Source organism: Podarcis muralis, chromosome 1, assembly GCF_964188315.1.
Source record: "Podarcis muralis chromosome 1, rPodMur119.hap1.1, whole genome shotgun sequence".
In the NCBI taxonomy this organism is placed as follows: domain Eukaryota; kingdom Metazoa; phylum Chordata; class Lepidosauria; order Squamata; family Lacertidae; genus Podarcis; species Podarcis muralis.
In genome coordinates, this window is record NC_135655.1 from 2,652,528 (window position 1) to 2,674,511 (window position 21,984).

A 21,984-nucleotide genomic window follows, 5' to 3' on the forward strand; every position below is an offset into this window, starting at 1 on the left:
GGGCAGATGGCACGTACCATGCCAGAGGAGGAAGCCAAAGGATGGCTGAGGCTTTTGTCCCCCATCCCCCCACCCCTCTGGCAATGAATGGATTCTCTCTGGGAGCTTCTGAAGACCAGCATTGATGTCCCCGTCAGAGACAGCTGCTCGCCCATCTTTGCAGGGTGGAAAATTGGTCGCAACCAAAGCCAGGAAAACATGCATCTGTCAGAGGAACTGGCTGTAACTTTGAGCCGCTGGTAGAAATAATGAGGAAAGCGAGGAGGCAATAAGCAAAGGAGAAGAAGTCCTCTGGGGGAAATGGAGTCTGGCAGCAATGCTCCTGAATCCCAGTGGCTGAGGCCACAGAAGTGGAGACAGCTCTTCTGCTCAATTCCTGCTTGTGGGTTTCTCGTGTGCATCTTGTTGGCCAACGCAAACCAACAGGGCTCCTCTTAGTAGTCCATTTTTCCCGTTTTGCTGCGTCAACTTCTTTTCAGAATGAAACTCGCAGGAGGGTTTAAAGGATGTGTCTTGGCATTTTACAAGCTGTTTGCACAACCGCAGTGTGAGCTGACCCCCTCACTTAACCCCCTCGGTCTGCTGGGATCTCCAGTCCTTGTATTTATGATGGGGAAGACGGCAAAGCCTTTGCATTCTTCATCAGATGACAACCACCAGCAAAAACACCAATGCTAATATTTGTCCCTGAGGCATCTCCCCCCCCTAAACCCTTCAACATGGCTTTTCACACTCCTAATAGTAATTAACTGGGTGGACATTTGCCTTGTCACCCGGCAAATCCTGTATTTCCAGATAGTTGTCTCCTTACATGACTTCACCACCCTTCATTCACACGGCACCATCTCTCTTTGAGATCTGCTGTGACTGTGTTTGTTCATTTCAGTAAATCAAGGCCCAGCTCTCTGAAACTGAACATAAGAAGATCAGGCCAAAGGGGGCCCATTGGGTCCCACATCTGTAGGAATGATCGCTGGGTTGGGGGGCACACTCCCTGCCCGCGGGCAGCCTCAGCTGTCTGCATGCGTGACCTTGGGGTGCTTTGGTCAAACCCCACCTGGAGCACACTCTCCCTCACAGATAAAGCCACAGCTGTCTGAACATCTTGCCCTCTGTTAAACCTTTTGCGGTCTTGAAGGGCCATTAAAATATTGTTCTATATATGATCCCAAAAACTTTTTGAGGCATTTTCTCCTCTCTCATATGTTATCCCAAAAACCCCTTCCTTTAAGGGGGGAGGTTTTTACACCAGCCAGAAGAACAAGGCTTTTTCTTCTTGCTTAGATGTTACAGTGAAAATAGGCCTCTCTCAGGAATGTCTGGCTTAGGCGGGTAGAGATAAGAGCAAGGTTGAATGGGTATTATTGTAACCCCAGAGGGAGGGAGGCTGAAACAGGAGGAAGGAGGGGCTGGAAATACGTGAAATAAGGAAGTTGATCCAAATATGGAAAAACGAAACCTAACTTTTATGGCGTGCCTGGCGTGCTCTGGTCCAGGGGTCACGAAGAGTCGGACACGACTAAACGACTAAACAACAATTTTTATGGCATTTCTTGTAAAACACGTGTTTTCTCGGAAATCAGATGACTGTCCATTCTACAGGGTATAAAACGCTGGCACGCCCAGAGAGGGGGGCAGACATCGGGTAAACGCTTGTCTGTACCATTTTTGTCATGACAAAATAAACGATTCTGTTACTGCTATCATTTTGACTCTTTGAAGCAACTCCTCCCTGATTGCTCTGAGGATCCCAGGAAAAAAACAAAACAAAGGAAGGGTCCTTCAGTCTTAGTAGTCTGCCGTGTCCTGTCTGTGACCTTTGTCTCTGAGACCTTTGTCTTCTTCGTCATACACTGTGCAAGAGGAAAATGGAGCGGTAGAAACAGGTGCCAAAATAACTTTGTACCTCCCCAAGATCTCGGGACTGGAAGATGTGTAAAGGTCACAGCCCAAAATGTATCTGCGTGGGTTTGCATATTGTGTCAATAAAAGGAGCCTCCACAAAGCTGGCCGGCAGCTTGCCTGCAGCTCACCTGTGCGCAGCTCACCTGCATTATCAATTCCTGCCTCATGTCCTTCACTTCAACATCCTGTTCTCACAGTGGCCAACCAGATGCCTCAATGGGGAACCAGCAAGCAGGATTCGAACACAAGAGCGGCCCTCTCTCCTCCTGTGGTTTCCAGCAAGTGGAATTAAATTGGCCTGGAGCTTTCTTTGCATCTCAGCTAATAGATGGTTTGCATTTCTGTCTTGACACTTTCTTCTAATGAACACAACAACAACTGTCCAAAATTTGCTAAGTGTAAAATAGTTGAACCTTTGGGAAGGAAGCGTGGCATATAAATTCTAATAATAAGGGCAGGGCTAACAGATAGGGAGAAATATACTATTTGTGGTTTTCCACTAACTCTTCAAGCTCCACCTCTACTCCCCTCTCTCCTGCCCGAAGAAACTGTGAGAAACTAGCTCCCACCATAGAATAAATATGAAGAAACTGTAAGTAAAGAATCTTTACTCTTTTAAGCACTGCTAATGAGACAGATTGCAGGCAGCTTTACCTGCAGCAATTTACCTGCAGCTTTACCTGCAGCAGGTTGCAGGCAGCTTTACCTGCAGCAATTGCATGTTGATTGCCCTCTTAAAAGACAAAGTCCAGCAACTGGAGGAACGTGTAGCTACGCTCCAAAGAATTAGAGACCTGGAACTCTTCTTGGAAGCAACAGAGCACACCGTCTCCACCAAGGAAGAGACAGGGGACTCCCCTGAGAAGGTGGCTAGTTCACCAACACAGGAGCCAGATATATGGAGAAACGTGACTCAAAGAAGTAGGAGGCCCAGGGTTCGCTCTGATTGTTTAGAAATACGCAATCGCTTTGAGGTCCTTTCCCCTACCATGGAAGACGAAGAGCAGACTCCATTTGAGGATCTCTCCCTCATTACAGTCGATCAGGTATATGAAGACGAGCAGCAAAGGCAGTCCTCAGGGAATGTCCAGGCGACCTTGGAACGGACAGCTCACAGAAGAACCCCGACCAGACCTAAGAGGAGGCGTGTGGTGGTGATAGGGGATTCCCTACTGAGGGGAACAGAAGCAGTGATCTGTGGGCCTGACAAGATGTCTCGGGAAGTGTGCTGTCTCCCCGGGGCTAAGATCCAAGATGTAACTGAACGACTGCAAGGAATCATAAAACCCACTGACAAATACCCCTTCCTCTTGGTTCATGTGGGAACCAATGACACTGCAAGCAATAGCCTCCAGAAGATCAAAAGAGATTACGAGGCTCTGGGCAGGAAATTGAAGCAATTAAATGCACAAATTGTCATCTCATCTGTCCTCCCAGTTGAACGACGTGGCCCAGGGAGAGAGGGAAAAATAGTGGAAGTGAACAACTGGCTTCGCAAATGGTGTAAACAGGAACGGTTTGGATTCTTAGATCACGGACTGCAGTTTCTTGAAGATGGACTTCTGGCAAGCGATGGGCTGCACCTCACAACGGTTGGGAGGAATGTTTTTGCCAAAAATCTCAGAAACCTCATCAGGAGGGCTTTAAACTGACTAATGTGGGGGAGGGAGACAGTGCTCCTGAAGGTAGGAGTCTATCAATTGATGAAGATGATCATCCAAATGCCATAGACCGAATGGAGCAAAGAGCATGCAGACCTAGTGGTGGGAGGAAAAAATCCTTAAATAAGAGACACGGGGGAATGATTAATGGACTTCAATGTCTGTACACTAATGCGCAAAGCATGGGAAATAAACAAGATGAGCTTGAGCTCCTGGTACAGCAAACTAAATATGACATAATAGGAATCACTGAAACCTGGTGGGATAAATCCCACGATTGGAATGTAATAATGGAGGGATACAATCTATTTCAAAGAAACAGACCAGACAAGAAAGGAGGAGGAGTGGCGTTATATGTCAGGGATGTGTATACCTGTGAAGAGATCCAAGATTTAGAACCTCAAAGCCAAAGTGAGAGCATTTGGGTGAAAATTAAGGGAGAGAAGAATAACAGTGACCTCATTGTGGGAGTTTACTATAGATCCCCAAGCCAAATGGAGGACATAGATGATGCCTTCCTGGAACAGATGGCCAAGCATGCAAAAGGAAGGGAGATAGTAGTAATGGGGGACTTCAATTACCCTGATATTTGTTGGATGTCAAACTCAGCCAAGAGCATAAGGTCAAACAGATTCCTAACTGCCCTTGCAGACAACTTCATTGTCCAGAAAGTGGGAGAAGCAACAAGAGGAACAGCCATTTTAGATCTGGTCCTAACCAATGTTGATGACCTGGTTAGTGGGGTAGAAGTGGAAGGATCATTAGGCCCGAGTGATCATGCTCTTCTGAAGTTTACTATACAGCGGAAAGGAGCAGCCAAGCATACTAGGACTCAATTTCTCGACTTTAAGAAAGCCGACTTCATAAAGCTTAGGGAAGTGCTGGGTGAGATCCCATGGACAGTAATACTAAAAGGAAAGGGAGTTCAAGATGGCTGGGAGTTTGTTAAGAGGGAGATAGTAAAAGCACAACTTCAGGCAATACCAATGAGACGGAAACATGGAAGGTGCCTAAAGAAGCCAGGGTGGCTATCTAAAGAACTTTTAACTGAGTTAAGATTAAAAAAGGATGTGTACAAAAAATGGAAAAGGGGGGAAACCACCAAAGAGGAATTCAAACAAATAGCCAGCACGTGTAGACACAAAGTCAGAAAAGCTAAAGCACAAAATGAACTCAGGCTTGCTAGAGAGGTTAAAAGCAACAAAAAAGGCTTTTATGGGTATGTTCGTAGCAAAAGGAAGAACAAAGAAACCGTGGGGTCACTCAGAGGAGAAGATGGTGAAATGCAAACAGGGGACACAGAAAGGGCTGAACTCCTCAATGCTTTCTTTGCCTCAGTCTTCTCCGATAAAGAAAACAATGCCCGACCTGAAGAATTTGGAGCAAATGATTCAGCAGAGGAAACACAGCCCAGAATAACTAAGGAGATAGTACAAGAATACTTGGCTAGTCTAGATGTATTCAAGTCTCCAGGGCCAGATGAACTGCATCCAAGAGTATTAAAAGAACTGGCAGATGTGATTTCAGAACCACTGGCAGTCATCTTTGAGAATTCCTGGAGAACAGGCGAAGTCCCCGCAGACTGGAGGAGGGCAAATGTTGTCCCTATTTTCAAAAAGGGGAAAAGAGAGGACCCAAATAATTACCGCCCAGTCAGTCTGACATCAATACCAGGGAAGATTCTGGAGCAGATCATTAAGCAAACAGTCTGTGAGCACCTAGAAAGGAATGCTGTGATCACCAATAGTCAGCATGGATTTCTGAAAAATAAGTCATGTCAGACTAACCTGATCTCGTTTTTTGACAGAATTACAAGCCTGGTAGATGAAGGGAACGCAGTGGATGTAGTCTACCTTGATTTCAGCAAGGCATTTGACAAGGTGCCCCATGATATTCTTGTAAAGAAGCTGGTAAAATGCGGTCTTGACTATGCTACCACTCAGTGGATTTGTAACTGGCTGACTGACCGAACCCAAAGGGTGCTCATCAATGGTTCCTCTTCATCCTGGAGAAGAGTGACTAGTGGGGTGCCACAGGGTTCTGTCTTGGGCCCGGTCTTATTCAACATCTTTATCAACGACTTGGATGATGGACTCAAGGGCATCCTGATCAAATTTGCAGATGACACCAAACTGGGAGGGGTGACTAACACCCCAGAGGACAGGATCACACTTCAAAACGACCTTGACAGATTAGAGAACTGGGCCAAAACAAACAAGATGAATTTTAACAGGGAGAAATGTAAAGTATTGCACTTGGGCAAAAAAAATGAGAGGCACAAATACAAGATGGGGGACACCTGGCTTGAGAGCAGTACATGTGAAAAGGATCTAGGAGTCTTGGTTGACCACAAACTTGACATGAGCCAACAATGTGACGCGGCAGCTAAAAAAGCCAATGCAATTCTGGGCCTCATCAATAGGAGTATAGCATCTAGATCAAGGGAAGTAATAGTGCCACTGTATTCTGCTCTGGTCAGACCTCACCTGGAGTACTGTGTCCAGTTCTGGGCACCACAGTTCAAGAAGGACACTGACAAACTCGAACGTGTCCAGAGGAGGGCAACCAAAATGGTCAAAGGCCTGGAAACGATGCCTTATGAGGAACGGCTAAGGGAGCTGGGCATGTTTAGCCTGGAGAAGAGGAGGTTACGGGGTGATATGATAGCCATGTACAAATATATAAAAGGATGTCACATAGAGGAGGGAGAAAGGCTGTTTTCTGCTGCTCCAGAGAAGCGGACACGGAGCAATGGATCCAAACTACAAGAAAGAAGATTCCACCTAAACATTAGGAAGAACTTCCTGACAGTAAGAGCTGTTCGACAGTGGAATTTGCTGCCAAGGAGTGTGGTGGAGTCTCCTTCTTTGGAGGTCTTTAAGCAGAGGCTTGACAACTATATGTCAGGAGTGCTCTGATGGTGTTTCCTGCTTGGCAGGGGGTTGGACTCTATGGCCCTTGTGGTCTCTTCCAACTCTATGATTCTATGATTCTATGATTCTAGATGGGTGGCAAAAGGACTCCCATCCTTTTAACTCTGCAATATATAAGCCACGTTTTATATTTCAAAACCCAATTTTTAATGGCAACAGACTCGGTTGTCTCCCCAACGTGCTTCTCCTTTTGGAAAATGTTCCCGTAAAGCCTCTCCCCCAGTGGTTTTTTGGGGGGCCACCACCCCCTTGGTTCAATAAACTCATCCCTGGTGTTTTCACCCTATAAAAAGCATTATTCAGAATAGTGGTTTGCATGACCCACTAAGGAGGATAATAACACAATAAAATTCAAAACGGTAGCAATTAATTGCACATTCAAATTTAAAACAATTCCGTTTGATCAGTTCAATGAAACGGATGAACTTGATCCAGTGATAACTGATTTTTAAAGTCTGGGAATTATTTACACATCCAGCACCCCCCTCGTTCTCCTTGCCTCTTAGCACCCCCCAACTAACCCCCACCCCACCCCGGAGGTGGTCCTGTCCACTTTGGGAGCCACTAACCAATTGACAAAATGTACCCCCCTCTCTCCTTTTTTTGGGCTTTGCCTTGTTTTCCTTCCCTGGATATTTCAGCCACTCCATTCTTCTGGATCTCTCAAGGATTTTTTTGGGGGGGGGGGCATAAGCCCCAGCAGACAAGAGAGATTTGGAATCTAAATACCTGCAGCAACGCAGAATAAGTAACACTGGGTGAAGTGGGCCAGGTATAATCCAGGGATTAAATTATCAGCAAAGGGAAACGTTTCTTTGTTCCCTTCCCTGCTTTCAAGTAAAGGAAGTGTGTTTGTGAGTAGGTGGTAATCAGCTGTAGCGAAGAAACCTGGTGAACAATATGAGCATTTCAACCATTAAAACCTCTCTCAGGTGATTAGTCACTGTACTAATGAACTATTTACGGATGCTCTGCTAAGTGTAGGAGGAAGCAACACACAAATTTACACCCCGATATATCCTGAGTCCCAAAGTACTCACAGGGTAGAACTAAACAAACCCTTTTCAAAGTGATTTGCCTTGTGAGCTTTGTAAAACTGCTCACCTATTCATCTACACTACTACTACTACTACTAATAATAATAATAATATAATATATAATAATAATATAATATATAATAATATATAATAATAATAATAATAATAATAATAATAATAATAATAATAATAAATAATAAATAATAATAATAATAATAATAATAATAATAATAATAATAATAATAATTTTTATTTATATCCCGCCCTCCCCAGCCGAAGCCGGGCTCAGGGTGGCTAACAACAATAAAATAGTACAACATTCTAAAATCATTCATTCTAAAATTAATTCAAATCAAATTGATGGGCTAGAGTTCTGTGAAGATTGCCGAAGGAGGGAGACAGGCTGTGCCCTGGCCAAAGGCTTGGGGGAACAGCTCTGTCTTGCAGGCCCTGCAGAAAGATGTCAAGTCCCGCAGGGCTCTAGTCTCTTGGGACAGAGTGTTCCACCAGATCGGGGCCACGGCCGAAAAAGCCCTGGCTCTAGTTGAGTTTATGATAGTTTTTTGATCCCACTTTTTCTCAAAGGTGCTCAAAGGGCATGCATGACTCTCCCCCATCCCCGTTTAAATTCTACAACAACCCTGAGAGGTAGTTTAGGCAGAGAGGCAGGGAGGTCACGCAAATGGAGCTTCCTGACCTAGTGAGGATTTGAACCCAGGTCTTAGTCCAACATGCTAAACACTGCACTGTTGTCCTTGTCTCTAATTCCTGCCCCCCCCCCATTTTGACAGAACTCTAGATCAATAGGGGAAATGGTATTTTATTGCGTAGATGTGGGAGGGGCTGGGGGAAGAACGCAAGGAGATCCCGTTGGGTCAGATTTATGTCCCATCAGCCTGTTCTCACAGTGGCCAGCCAGATGCCTGACAGAAACCAGATAGCAGGATTCAAGCGCAAGAACTACTCTCCAGCAACTGGGGTTCGGAAGTACCGTATTTTTCCGTGTATAATGCTAGGGTTCCCCCCCCCCAAAAAAAGAATGTCAAAAATTAGGGGGTGTCTTATACATGGGACCATCTCTCCCCATTTTCTTAAATCTGAGTCCCCCAAATAGGGGGTGTCTTATACATGGGGGATGGTGCTGGAGGAGACTCTTGAGAGTCCCATAGACTGCAAGAAGATCAAACCTATCCATTCTGAAGGAAATCAGCCCTGAGTGCTCACTGGAAGGACAGATCCTGAAGCTGAGGCTCCAAGACTTTGGCCGCCTCATGAGAAGAGAAGACTCCCTGGAAAAGACCCTGATGTTGGGAAAGATGGAGGGCACAAGGAGAAGGGGACGACAGAGGACGAAATGGTGGGACAGTGTTCTCAAAGCGACAAACATGAGTCTGACCCAACTGCGGGAGGCAGTGGAAGACAGGAGGGCCTGGCGTGCTCTGGTCCAGGGGGTCACAAAGAGGCGGACACGACTAAACGACTAAACAACATACATGGGGGCGACTTATAGACAGATAAATACAGTATTTACTGCCTCCATCTGTGATGGCAGAGCATGACCGCCATGGCTAGTAGTCAGAGAGGAGGGAGGGAGGGAGGGAGGGAGGGAGAACTGTCTCTGCTGCTACGAGAAGTCATAGCCTATTTCCGACATTCTTCCCCCATTAAAGTAATGAAAGGCAACATGCAGCCTCGCCCCCCCTCCTATTTTTAGCTCCGCTCCGTAGGTACAATAAGAGCCTCCCAGAAGACTTATGCGTTGTGACACAGCCGAGGGCCCGCCGGGCTCTTATCTCGCAACTTGTTTCATTTCATGTGTCTTGAACTATAAGGAATACATATTAAAAATAGCCCATGTTTCCTCTGTGGCAACAAGTTCAGCAGACAAGACAGAGCAGGCAAATTTAAGGTCATCGCCCCCTTCTGAAAGGATGCACTGCTGTGGACTGGGTCTTCTTCCCCTATTATTATTATTATTATTATTATTATTATTATTATTATTATTATTGCCCTGCCTTTTCCCCTGACGGGGCTCAAGGCAGCTTACAGATAAAATAAGAACGGCTAAAAACATAGGGGGGGGGGGACAATCTAAGAACATACATATATATAAAACACACAGAGGATTACAAGAGAAACAGCACGGCACCAGCCCTTTCCTCAAAAACAGTCCGAAGGCCACTGGAAGAAGATGCTCTTCAACTGCCAGCAAAAGGACAGCAAGGAGGGAGCCAGTCTGGCTTCTCTAGGGAGGGAGTCCCAAAATCTTGCAGCAGCCCCACCGAGAAGGCCAATATTGAAATAAACAGGAGTTTGGAGTCCCTAATGGTTTTCCCAGTAGTGATGTATGGAAGTGAGAGCTGGACCATAAAGAAGGCTGATCGCCGAAGAATGGATGCTTTTGAATTATGGTGCTGGAGGAGACTCTACTTCCATCATTCCAACTAAAAGGCAGTCCACAGTTTACTGTGCCAGCTGCAGCTTCCGAGGGCAGCCCCAGGTGGGCTGCGTTGCAGTTGCCCAGCTCTTAGCACAATATGGAGAGATTCAGAAAGAGTATTGGGAGAGGAGGTGCAGAAGAGGGAAGATATCAGCAAGCAGAGAAATATTTGAAGTGCTTCAACATTTTAATGCTTGCTCTTGGGAATTTGAGTACAGTGGGCGCTCGGGTTGCGAACGTGAGCCTTGCGGGATGCACATTCACAACCTGCAGCGTTCGCAACCCGCAGCGGTGCATCTGCGCACATGCGGGTTGCGATTCGGCGCTTCTGCACATGCGCGACCGCCGAAACCCGGAAGTAACCCGTTCCGGTATTCCCGGGTTTTGGCAGTCCGTAACCCGAAAAAACGCAACCTGAAGCATCTGTAACCCAAGGTATGACTGTATTGTTTCCCCGCTCCCCAGTCTCAAAGGAGAGGAGGACGCAATGTTGTGGGGCTAAGGAGGAGAACGGCAACAAAAGCAGAAGGCAAATGAGACTATGGCACACAACAGTGACTGCTCCTGCAACTTTTCTGGGCTACAAACTCTATTACAGTTATTTAGCCATGCTTTGTGCATCCTAATTGCACTACAGTGAAATTCAGGTTGATGGAGGTGGGGGGGATGACACACATACATATGTAAGTATGCAAATCTCTGTGCAAATGTGATACAACCCTTGGGGCTTTGGTAAAATGCCAAAAAATTGGCTTCTGACATGGTAATGAATTTATGTTCCTGAATGAAGGCTGTTTCTTGGGTCCAGAGTGAAATAGCTCAAAATGAAAATGGCCTAGAAAAGGTCTTCACTTCATTTGCATCTGAAATCCAGAAGGGATGCTAAATCTTCCAGGGCCTCTTACCCATAATCCCAAGGGTTTAAAGGGATTCCATCCCCAGTACCTGACCCGGCCTGGATTTTGGTAAAGGTAAAGGAACCCTGGATGGTTAAGTCCAGTCAAAGGCGACTATGGGGTTGCGACGCTCATCTCGCTTTCAGGCCAAGGGAGCTGGCAGTTGTCCACAGACAGCTTTCCGTGTTATTCGGCCAGCAGGACTAAACCACTTCTGGCACAATGGGACACTGTGATGGAAACCAGAGCGCACAGAAACACCGTTTACCTTCCCACCGCAGTGGTACCTAGTTATCTACTTGCACTAGTGTGCTTTCGAACTGCTAGGTTGGCAGGAGCTGGGACAGAGCAATAGGAGCTCATCCCGTCGTGGGGATTCCAACCGCCAACCTTCCAATCGGCAAGCCCAAGAGGCTCAGTGGTTTAGACCGCAGCGCCACCCGCTGTTTCTGAAGGATACACTGCACTGAATAGAACTCTTTGACCACATCCTTGTCACCCTACATAAGACTATAAATCCAATGTTCAGATATAAACTGACAGGGTCTAAAGTGACAGGGACTTAACCAGGGAACAGATCTCGGGCTCCTGATGGAGAGGTCAGTGACAAGGTCAATCCAGTGTGTGTTGCAGCTGTGAAAAATTCCACACTGGTGATTATTTGGAAAGGGATTGAATATTGAACAGCTGGTATCATCATGTCATGGCCAGAGTTGTGCTGCAGCCATATGTGAAATGCTTTGGGGTAATTCCATAGTGACCAACGTAACATTTGCATGCTTCCTTCCATATTTTGTGTGTGTGTTTTAGCTAATATTATTTAACTGCAATTAACATCAAACTACTTGTTTGGTGCTTTTTCTTCCCTACAATAATAAAAGCTGTGGCCCACGTTTTAGAAGCTGTGACCCATGTAACGGTTTTGCAACCTGAATAATTTATCTGTAACCTGGACAAGCGTTTTCCCTAAAAGAATGAATCATACCCCTTGCCCAAATATGACAATATATATAAAGATCTAATGTTTCATGGGCAAGTGTCAAACTTATGGTCATGTTTACTGTAAACGGTGGAGGAAAGCTTTTCTGGCAGATGACACGACATGTGACCAACGTAATGTGACCAATGTAACGTGAAAATTCATTGATAGAGGCTTCCAATGTAAGACTCTGTGCATGTGCTGGGTTCCCTCCGTACGAGAAGTGAGGTTACAGGGAAGCAGGCAGAGGGCCTTCTCGGTGGTGGCGCCCGCCCTGTGGAATGCCCTCCCATCAGATGTCAAGGAAATAAACAACTACCTGACTTTTAGGAGAAATCTGAAGGCAGTCCTGTTTAGGGAAGTTTTAATCTGTTGGGAGCCTCCCAGAGTGGCTAGGAAAACCCAGCTGGATGGGCAGGGTATAAATAAATTAATTATTATTATTATTATTATTATTATTATTATTATTATTATTACCTATACCCCACCCAAATCACTAGTAATGATTTGTGGTTTTTTAACTCCTATATTTATCATGTCACAGAAGTCCTTATTCTTTTTTAAAAAAAGGGGGGGGGATATATTTCATACTAATGAATACATCACATTAAATCACCAAGCTAATAAATCTTCTTTTCAAATTCCCGCTCTCAAACCCAACAATAACAAATCTGCATTTCCCCTGGGCACATTATTCCCTGTGTTTGTGGTGCTTATTTCAAATGGTGTCAAAATTCTTTTACATTTTCTGTTCAAAACAGCCTTCAACCTTTTACAGGGTTATCCCGTTACCAGAAGCAAGGGAGAATGTTCGTATCCCTAGATCAGGGGTGGGGGGCCCTTTGTCTGGTGGGCCAATCTTGACCTGCCATGATCCCTGTTTTGGCCCATGAGACCCCTTTGGGCAAGCCACGCCTATCCAAACTACACCTGATGTCATCTTTAGGTAAGGGCGGGGCTTGACCGAATCACCCAGTGCAGTGTTCCCCAACCTTGGGCCTCCAGCTGTTTTTGGTCTACAACTCCCATCATCCCTCGCTAGCAAGACCAGTGGTCAAGGATGATGGGAATTGTAGTCCAAAAACAGCTGGAGGCCCAAGGTTGGGGAACACTGACCCAGTGCACCTAACAAACAGCTGGTTGTAGGATCCTTGGTGAGTGTTGTGCAAATGCACACACAATCTCTTAAGGAAGTCCCAGGAATTGCAGAGTATTTGGGTTGGTTTTTTTTACAGCTGCACATCCTTCCCCTTTAAAGAGGCCATGCGTTTCCACTCCACAGAACCTGCGCATGCTTGGGGAGTGAATGGATGGGGACAATGGGAATACTATGGAGCTTTTCCGTACCTCAAAGAAACAAACAAAGATCCTCTCAATTATGAGTAAAACCCTCTTGGCTACAAGCCCTCTTGCACACGGAATAATGCGCAGGGGTGGCCTCGCCTTCCGATATCCATTCCTAAGTAGGGAGAAGAAATGTGGATTGATCCTAATTGGATTCTTTCGACACAATGCAATAAGGAAAAGCATCAAATTAATGGCCCTGTGCCTGCCCTTCTTGAATCTTTCCCTTAACAGCCTCCTTGTTGCTTTCACTCTAAATTGCTTGGAAGGAAAGAAGGGTGGAGAGGGAAGAGGCTTGCTTGCAATAAAAGGAGAGAGTAGAGAGGGACCCCCCATGATCCTTAGGCACTAAATTAAATTAATCTATGGATTGAAATGCCATGGGGTGATGGAGCAGTGGGCACCAGACCTTGGGAAGAGGAAGAGGAAGAGGAGGAGGGCCACTGGGTGATGGTGTAGAGGTTAGAGTGCTGGGCTAGAATCTGCAAGAGACCAGGGTTCAAATCCACACTCAGTCACGAAACTCACTGGGTGACTTTGCACCATCCCTCCTCGTAAGGAGAACTTACGTTCAGTTCAAACCAAATTCATTCGTTTAAGGCATCAGCCTCTTCTCAGTGCATTTATGATTCAAATTGCATATAGCGAAAGATAGCAATGTTTTGCAACTGGTGGTGAAGTACAGCTTTGGAAACAATTTCGCCTAGATTGAAAACCCCGAATTTATCTGTGTGAGAGCCAGTGGGGTGTAGTGTTTAGTGTGTCCGACTAAGACCTGGGAGATGGGGTTTCAAATCTCTATCCCTCCCTGAAGTTCATTTGGGCCAATCCCTGCCCCTCAGCCTAACCTACCTCACAGGGTTGTTGTGGGGACTAACTGAGGAGGGGTGGACCATATACACCACCTTCAGCTCCTTGGGGAGAAAGGCGGGATAGAAACACAGCAAACAAAACAAAATAATTAAAAACCGTGCAGCCCTGACCTTGCTGCTACCCTGCCCTGCCCCAGCCCATCAAACAGCTCTCCACCATTGACACTCCTAAGGAAATAAAGGTAAAGGTAAAGGGACGCCTGACAGATAAGTCCACTCAAAGGCAACTGTGGGGTTGCGGGGCTCATCTCGCTTTACAGGCCGAGGGATCCACTGTTTGTCTGCTCCGTAGACAGTTTTCCCGGGTCATGTGGCCAGCATGATTAAGCCACTTCGGGCGAACCAGTGCAGCGCACAGAAATGCCGTTTACCTTCCCGCCGGAGTGGTACCTATTTATCTACTTGCACTTTGACGTGCTTTCGAACTGCTAGGTCGGCAGGAGCTGGGATCGAGCAAGGGGAGCTCACCCCGTCGTGGGGATTCGAACCACCGACCTTTTGATCAGCAAGCCCAAGGCTCAGTGGTTTAGAAATAGCAGCATAGAAATCCTGAAAATAAACAAAGAAGGAAAGATACTGGCTTTAAGCCTTCGAGTCCCAAATGCCCCATTAGCTGAAGGAGCACCATTTTGCAGCAAGCATATCACAAAGGTGAATATCTCCTACTTCTTGCATTTCTGCCAACCCAAGCTGGCATCTCCCACAGGGCTGTTGTTAGCATAAAGGAAATGTTTATTGTGAAGGAGGGTGCACATGGTGGAAATCTATGGCGTAATGGAAATAATGAACTGCTTCTCGCATCTGGAATATCCATTCTGGGATCAGGACAGAGTGTGTGCCTTGACCATACTCAGTGTCCTGTGTCCATTTCTGGGGACCTCCGATGAAGAAGGCTATTGGCATCCTGGAAGGAGTGCAGAACAGGGTGGCCGAGGTGATCAAGGGTCTGGAAACCAAGCCTTAGGAGAAATAGTTGAGGGAGTTTGGTCTGTTTAGCTTAAAGAAGGCGGCATTGCATTATTGCTTGAAGATGCCTTTGGGGTCAAAGTCAAACCATTGGCGAGTTACAGCGCCTACTGTGGTGGCAGAGACCAATACAGGAGAGAGATGTTTTGTTGCAGGTGGGGAAGCTGATATTATAGCTATCTGCACACATCAATCTACCACATGGAGAATGGAGAAGGATTATTCTCTGCTGCTCTGGAGGGAAGGACCCAAATCAATGGATTCTCATGACAAGAAAGATGTTCTGACTAAACATCAGGAAGGACTTTCTGGTGATGAGAGCCGTTCGACAGGGAAATGGGCTCCTTCAGAAGGTTGTGGACTCTCCTTCCTTGGAGGCTCTTAGATAGAAGTTAGATGACCAGATGCCAAGGATTATTTAGCTGTGATCCTTGCATGACCCTTGGAGTCCCTTCAACTCTGGTTGGCACACGTCTGTCTCAGGAGACAATGGAAAGGTATGACTTCAGGGCTGAAGCCAAAGCGTTGGAGAATTACAGTTCTGTGGTTCCATTATGTGAATTTCTGCGTTTTCAGGCATTGCGATCTGCTTCCCACGTTTCCGATGGAAAGCCACGGGGGTCGATGGGTCTGGGCTTGTGAAAAGAAGAGCTTTCCGGGGGTTTAATTAAGTCTGAAACAATGCTCAATAGGATTGATTTCGGTAGAGGGTTTCCTTCAAAAGCCTGATTGCCTATTTGTAATAAAGGCAATGGCTTATCAATTGCATAAACAAATAGATCGGCAGGCAGCTCAGCAGATCAATCCATGCTGGGCGCGGCACACCTCCCAGATATTTAGCTGCTTCTCTTCTGTTTCGCTAGTGCAACTTCCAGCTTTTGGATATGTCTGCAGCCAAGAAACTGATGCTGCAGCCGTGGCTGGAGAATGGGAGGCCCACAGAGTCAGCACTATGTTCTGGAGAAGGCTTGCAAACAAGAGGAAGGTTTAAAGTATAGGGCCATGGGAAGGGGCCTTATGCCGAGTCAGAATATTGGGGCCCATCTTAGTATTGTGGGATGTGAAACACAAGAGCAGTCAAGTACAACATTCCTAGAGTGAACATGTTTACACATGGGGAGGAATGTTTGTCCAGCCAGCAGGTCAACTTCCTGTTTCCTTCTGGGCTGGGACAGACTTCCTCTGCATGTGACTAGAGGTGGGCGTGGCCTCACCTGCGCAGGTAACGACAAAAGCACAGGGCAGCCATCTCTCTCTCTGTGACTACATGCATCGAAGAAGCAACATCTGCTTAGCCAAAGGGACTGTCTCCTTATGAGATAGTTTCCAGGTGTATGTTACTTTTCTAAGCTAAGTCTGCATTCTGGGATCCGACTGTGAACAGAATGTGAGTAAACTCTTTTTATACTTTTATAGAAGACTGTCTCGTGTCTTATCTTTTATGAGGGAATAAGGGGGAAATACCAGAACAGTTGTTATAGAGGCTTTAGCGAGCCTGAGCAAACGCATCCGCTGTGAGTTTAAAAAGGGGAATGTTACTCTGCTAAATTGTGAACTTGTTAACACAAGTTGGAAAGGCTGTAATCAAAAAATATATCCTCTCCTCCATCCCTGAACATTCCCACAAGTACCATCTGCACTGACTGGCAGCAATGGCCCTCTGAGATTCAGGCAGGGTCTCTCTCTCAACCCTGCCTGGAGTGGCTGCCAGGGGACTTCTCCATGTAAATTGTAAATTCTGGGCTAGATCAGTCATTGCCTTGCTCCAGCAAAGCTCTTTTTATCACCTTACACATTCCAGTTATTTGAATTTGCAATGACCATGGCTATCAGGACCTTAAATACTGTGAACGCTCCAGTTGCGAACGTGATCTGTGTGGGATGCAGTGTGGTGTAGTGGTTAAGAGCGGTAGACTCGTAATCTGGGGAACCGGGTTGGCGTCTCCACTCCTCCACATGCAGCTGCTGGGTGACCTTGGGCCAGTCACACTTCTTTGAAGTCTCTCAGCCCCACTCACCTCACAGAGTGTTTGTTGTGGGGGAGGAAGGGAAAGGAGAAGGTTAGCCGCTTTGAGACTCCTTCGGGTAGTGATAAAGCGGGATATCAAATCCAAACTCTTCTTCTTCTTCACAACCCGCAGCATTCACAACCCGCAGCAGTGCTTCTGCACATGCGTGGGTTGCTATTTGGTGCTTCTGCACATGCACAAAGTGCAATTAAGCTCTTCTGCACATGCGTGACCCCTGAAACCCAGAAGTGACCTGTTCCAGTACTTCCGGGTTTCGGCAAGTTCGTAACCCAAAAAAATGCAACCTGAAGCGTCTGTAACCCAAGGTATGACTGTACCATGATCCAAGAGGGATGGCCATCTGTCATGTATGATCTAGTTTTCTGCATTGCAGGGGGTTGGACTGAATGACCCTCCAGGTCCCTCCCAATTCTACAGTTCTATGATTCTATGCTTCTATATTCCGTTTGCTAGCTATTTCAACTTATCCCTAACGCCAGGCACACCTCGCACTCCAACCGGAGCAATACATCTTTTCGAAACCTTTGAAGAAGTTGTTGTTTCTTCCTACCCACAGAGAACATTCATTATTTAATTGGCATCCCAAAAGGTCATTCCTTCCATTGCTCACCAGGTGAAAATAGACATGTTAAAAGCTCCTCGGTGTGACAGTGCGGCAATCCATTTGGCAAGATCTGACAGCAGAAAGGCCCCTAAGGAATGGATTTTGCAAACCTGGATGTTGCCATTCAGATCCAGCACATGTGCCATGGATTTCGGTGAAATGCACTTTTTGTGCATTATTCTGCACTGAATTGTGGCCAATGATTCTGTGAATTTGAATACTCACTAGCTATATACGCTGTAGGAAGTGCAGAACCATAGAACTTAAGGAAAGCTAGTTAATTCTAGTTTTATGCATGGATTTGCATTCTGACAGCTACTGATGTCCAGCTCTCATTTATATTGTTACAGATTGTGGGGAGGGACCTCTCTAACCCCTAGAATTGAATAAATGGTGGAGTTTTGATTATTTGGGGTATGAAGGGAGAAGACAAGCTGCAGAGGAATTAGTGGGCTAGCCTGTGCAAAAAGACCTGACCAAGCTGGGACCGTTAAGGAACAGTAAAGGGCCATTGAAGGGCAATGGCAATGCCAGAGAACTGTCCTTCCCTCCCCCCACTTGCCTTGAGGTGTGAACAGAGACTGGGGGGTGGGAAGATTGTCAGGGTAACTGGGTGTGAGGTGACAGGAAAAGAGAGTCCTGAGCAAGGCTTGCTGGAAGAAGAAGGAGGAAGAAGGAGGGGGATCCATCTTGGGCAGGCTGGCTGCAGGCTGGCTGGGAGAGATGCCTCCAGGGATGCACTGCAGTGGGGGACAAGACCCTGTTGAAATGACCATGCTGTGAGATCTAGACTCCCTCCATGCACACTGAAATAGGTGAATAAACCAAATTTCTAAAAGCTACAACAGTCTCTGCTGTGACTCAATTCTCCAAATGACCACAGACCCTGGGTGAGTGTCGGGAACTCCCTGGGATCTTGCTACTGCTTGGCAGAAAGTGAGGGGTGGCACTCAACTTTTAATTGTTGTTGTTGTTGTTGTTTGTTTGTTTGTTTATATCCTGCCCAACAGGCTGGGTTTCCCCAGCCATTCTGGGGGGCTCCCAAAAGAATATTAAGAGCATAATAAAACATCAAACATTAAAAACTTCTCTAAGCAGGGCTGCCATCAGATGTCTTCTAAAAGTCAGATAATTGTTTATTCCCTTGACATCTGATGGGAGGGCACTGCAGGGGGTTGGACTAGATGCCCCTCATGGTCTCTTCCAACTCCATAATTCTATTATTCTAACCTGGCACAGACCAGGACCTAAACTTTGGGTTCACACCCTCAAACCCACCCAGCTCTGTAGAAAGCGGCTGTCAGTGTTCTGGTTTGCAATCCACTGCAGAGCTTCATTATCCAGGCTTCGCCCCTCCCTGGAGATCGAGCAGAGCGCTCCAGAGACAGCTCTATCTCTTGCAAAAGTGCCTTCCTGGATTCATAATCACCAAGCAAGAATCTCTCTGTGACTGGATTGCACAAGTTCATTCCGACATGCTCGCTCTGCTTCTGGGAATTACAATGAAGCTTTCTGTCAAATTTCACACCGGGAGTCCACAGTCTACATATGCTGCTCAGGACTGGCAAAAGTCTGGTGCTCAAAAGCACCATTTTACACGCAAAAGGTCCTGGGTTCAGTTCCCAATGGTGAGACTGAGAGAGACTCCAGTTTCTGAAACCCTAGAGAGCAGCTGCCAGTCAGTGCAGGAAATATTGGCCTAGATGGACCAACAGTCTGACTCACTATAAGGCACCTTCCTACAATCCTATGATTCCGCCCCATCATTGATGTCAGACAGCAAATTAGGTTTCAAACTGAGGCTTAACATGTTAAACTCTCAAACCTAGACAGCATCTTAAAAAGCAGAGACATCACCTTGCCAAAAAAGGTCCGTATAGTTCAAGCTATGGTTTTCCCAGTAGTGATGTATGGAAGTGAGAGCTGGACCATAAAAAAGACTGATCGCCGAAGAATTGATGCTTTTGAATTCTGGTGCTGGAGGAGACTCTTGAGAGTCCCATGGACTGCAAGAAGATCAAACCTATCCATTCTGAAGGAAATCAGCCCTGAGTGCTCACTGGAAGGACAGATCCTGAAGCTGAGGCTCCAGTACTTTGGCCACCTCATGAGAAGAGAAGACTCCCTCGAAAAGACCCTGATGTTGGGAAAGAAGGAGGGCACAGGGAGAAGGGGACAACAAAGGACGAGATGGTGGGACAGTGTTCTCGAAGCTACCAGCATGAGTTTGACCAAACTGCGGGAGGCAAAGGAAAACAGAAGTGCCTGGCATGCTCTGGTCCATGGAGTCACGAAGAGTCGGACACGACTAAACGACTAAACAACAACAACAATAACAACAACAACAACATGTTGAACTCTGCCCTAGTTGAAATGGGAAGCAGAGTCTTGCAGGGTGGGAACCAAAGGTGGACAAACTACAAACCTGGGCAGTGTGTCCGGAGATCCTGGGCCGCCCAGACGACAAGACCTGCCTCCCCCTTGCTGGTCCAAAGGTTTGGCACCAGCTTCGTTTTAGTAGTTGCCGGAAGGAGGTGTACAAGGTGCCATTCAATTGTCTTGGAGACTCCACTCTGGATTTGTGAGTCAGATACCTTTAGAGATTCTGAGCACGCAAACCAGCAGAGATAAGAACTCTTTGCAGTAGAAGAGGCGGACAGAGACATGTGTAAGCAGTATATTACAGGCGTTTTATTCAGCATAGTTCAGGAACAAAGGAAAACATGTCTGCTCCCCTTCGTCTCCAGCAAAACAGCAGAAACACAAAAGCTATATACAAATGGAAGTTCCCAGTGAGCCTGTGCTGGAAGTAAACAGGCATGTGACACACAACAGTCATGCCTGCACCCTTTTAAGGTGGAACGGAACTATATCCTAACAGAGTTTACTCCTGAGCCTTTTCTTCTCCTGAATATATCTCACAAGAGAATGGAGGTTTAGGATCAGAGATTTCCTTCTCTTAGATGGGCTACCTTCCCAGATGGATGAGCCCCATCTGGCCCTCACTTCCCTCTGCAGCTTGTCCAGAAATGCTCTTCTTGACCATTGGACCAATTCTGGTCTCTTCTGCTCAATACACCAGAACCTGTCTTCACTACAGGGGAAGTCCCTGACTCACTGATGGTTTCAGACCCATTGGCTCCCCTCACCTGGTTTAGCCAGCCAGTCGAAGCCAAACCCTGGGGTAAATAATTAGTAATAGTAATTTATTATTTGTCCCCAGCCACTCTGGGCAGCTTCCAACAAATATTAAAAATACATTAAAATGTCACACATTAATAACTTCCCCGAACAGGGCTGCCTTCAGATGTCTTCTAAATGTCAGGTAGTTGTTTATCTCTTTGACATCTGATGGGAGGGCGTTCCACAGGGCAGGCGCCACTACCGAGAAGGCCCTCTGCCTGGTTCCCTGTAGCTTAGCTTCTTGCAGTGAGGGAACCACCAGAAGGCCCTCAGCGCTGGACTTCAGTGTCCAGGCAGAACGATGGGGGTGGGGACGCTCCTTCAGGTATACAGTGGTACCTTGGGATGCGAATGGGATCCGTTCCAGAGCCCCGTTCGCATCCTGATGTCATTTTGAACATCTGTGCATGTGCGAGCGGCGAAACCTGGAAGTGCACAACCTGAAGCACATTCAACCCGAGGTATGACTGTACTGGTGTGGCCACTGTCAGCATCTAGGAGTCACAGGTGAGAGCTGAGTGCAGGGTGGGAACCAAAGGTGGACAAACTACCCCAGAAGAATCACAATATATCCCCTATCACTCCACACACCCCAGAAGCAGGTGACCTGGTGCAAAAGGCCAAGCTGACCGCTGAGCTGCAAAAGAACAAATGACTGCAGTGTTCTTTCACATGTAACCACAAGCTGCCTGGAACAAGGAAGCAACTGCTGTGCAAACTCACGTCAACAACTTTCATTCAAAAAATGCTGGGGACTGGGGCTGCCCTATGCCTTGGAGGAGATAAAGGCCAAGCCCACCCAGTCCCAGGTTGGTAGCCTGTTCCTGCCGGCACCCTGACCTGCTGTGCAAACTCACGTCAACAGCTTTCATTCAAAAAATGCTGGAAATCTGCTTGTACCTTCCATTTTATTTTAAGGAAGTGAACCTTGCACTTTGTGGGACAAACTGCATAAATATTTCTTTCATTCAGCATGTTCCCAGAAGATTCACTGACTCTCCTGGGGTTACAGACCACGCTCTCAGGTGCCTAAACAAAAGGTACTGACCTAGCCACCCCTTCTCCTGGTATGTGCCACCTTACGGTCTTCAAACAAAAACACCTTGGAGGTCCCAGGCCACAGGGAGGTTAGGC

The 21,984-nt window shown here is 46.6% G+C and overlaps 2 protein-coding genes across 3 annotated transcripts in view; both read right to left on the reverse strand.

Annotated features, from left to right (window-relative positions):
• The window catches only part of MIS18BP1 (MIS18 binding protein 1), a 641,434-nt gene extending 637,188 nt beyond the window's left edge, over positions 1 to 4,246 (reverse strand). The window contains exon 1 of the mRNA XM_077924895.1: positions 4,148 to 4,246. The gene's annotated coding sequence lies outside the window, so the exon portion shown is untranslated. The remainder of the gene's footprint in view (positions 1 to 4,147) is intronic.
• Positions 1 to 21,984, reverse strand: part of MDGA2 (MAM domain containing glycosylphosphatidylinositol anchor 2) — a 402,177-nt gene that overhangs the window by 267,805 nt on the left and 112,388 nt on the right. The gene's annotated exons all lie outside the window — the stretch shown is intronic.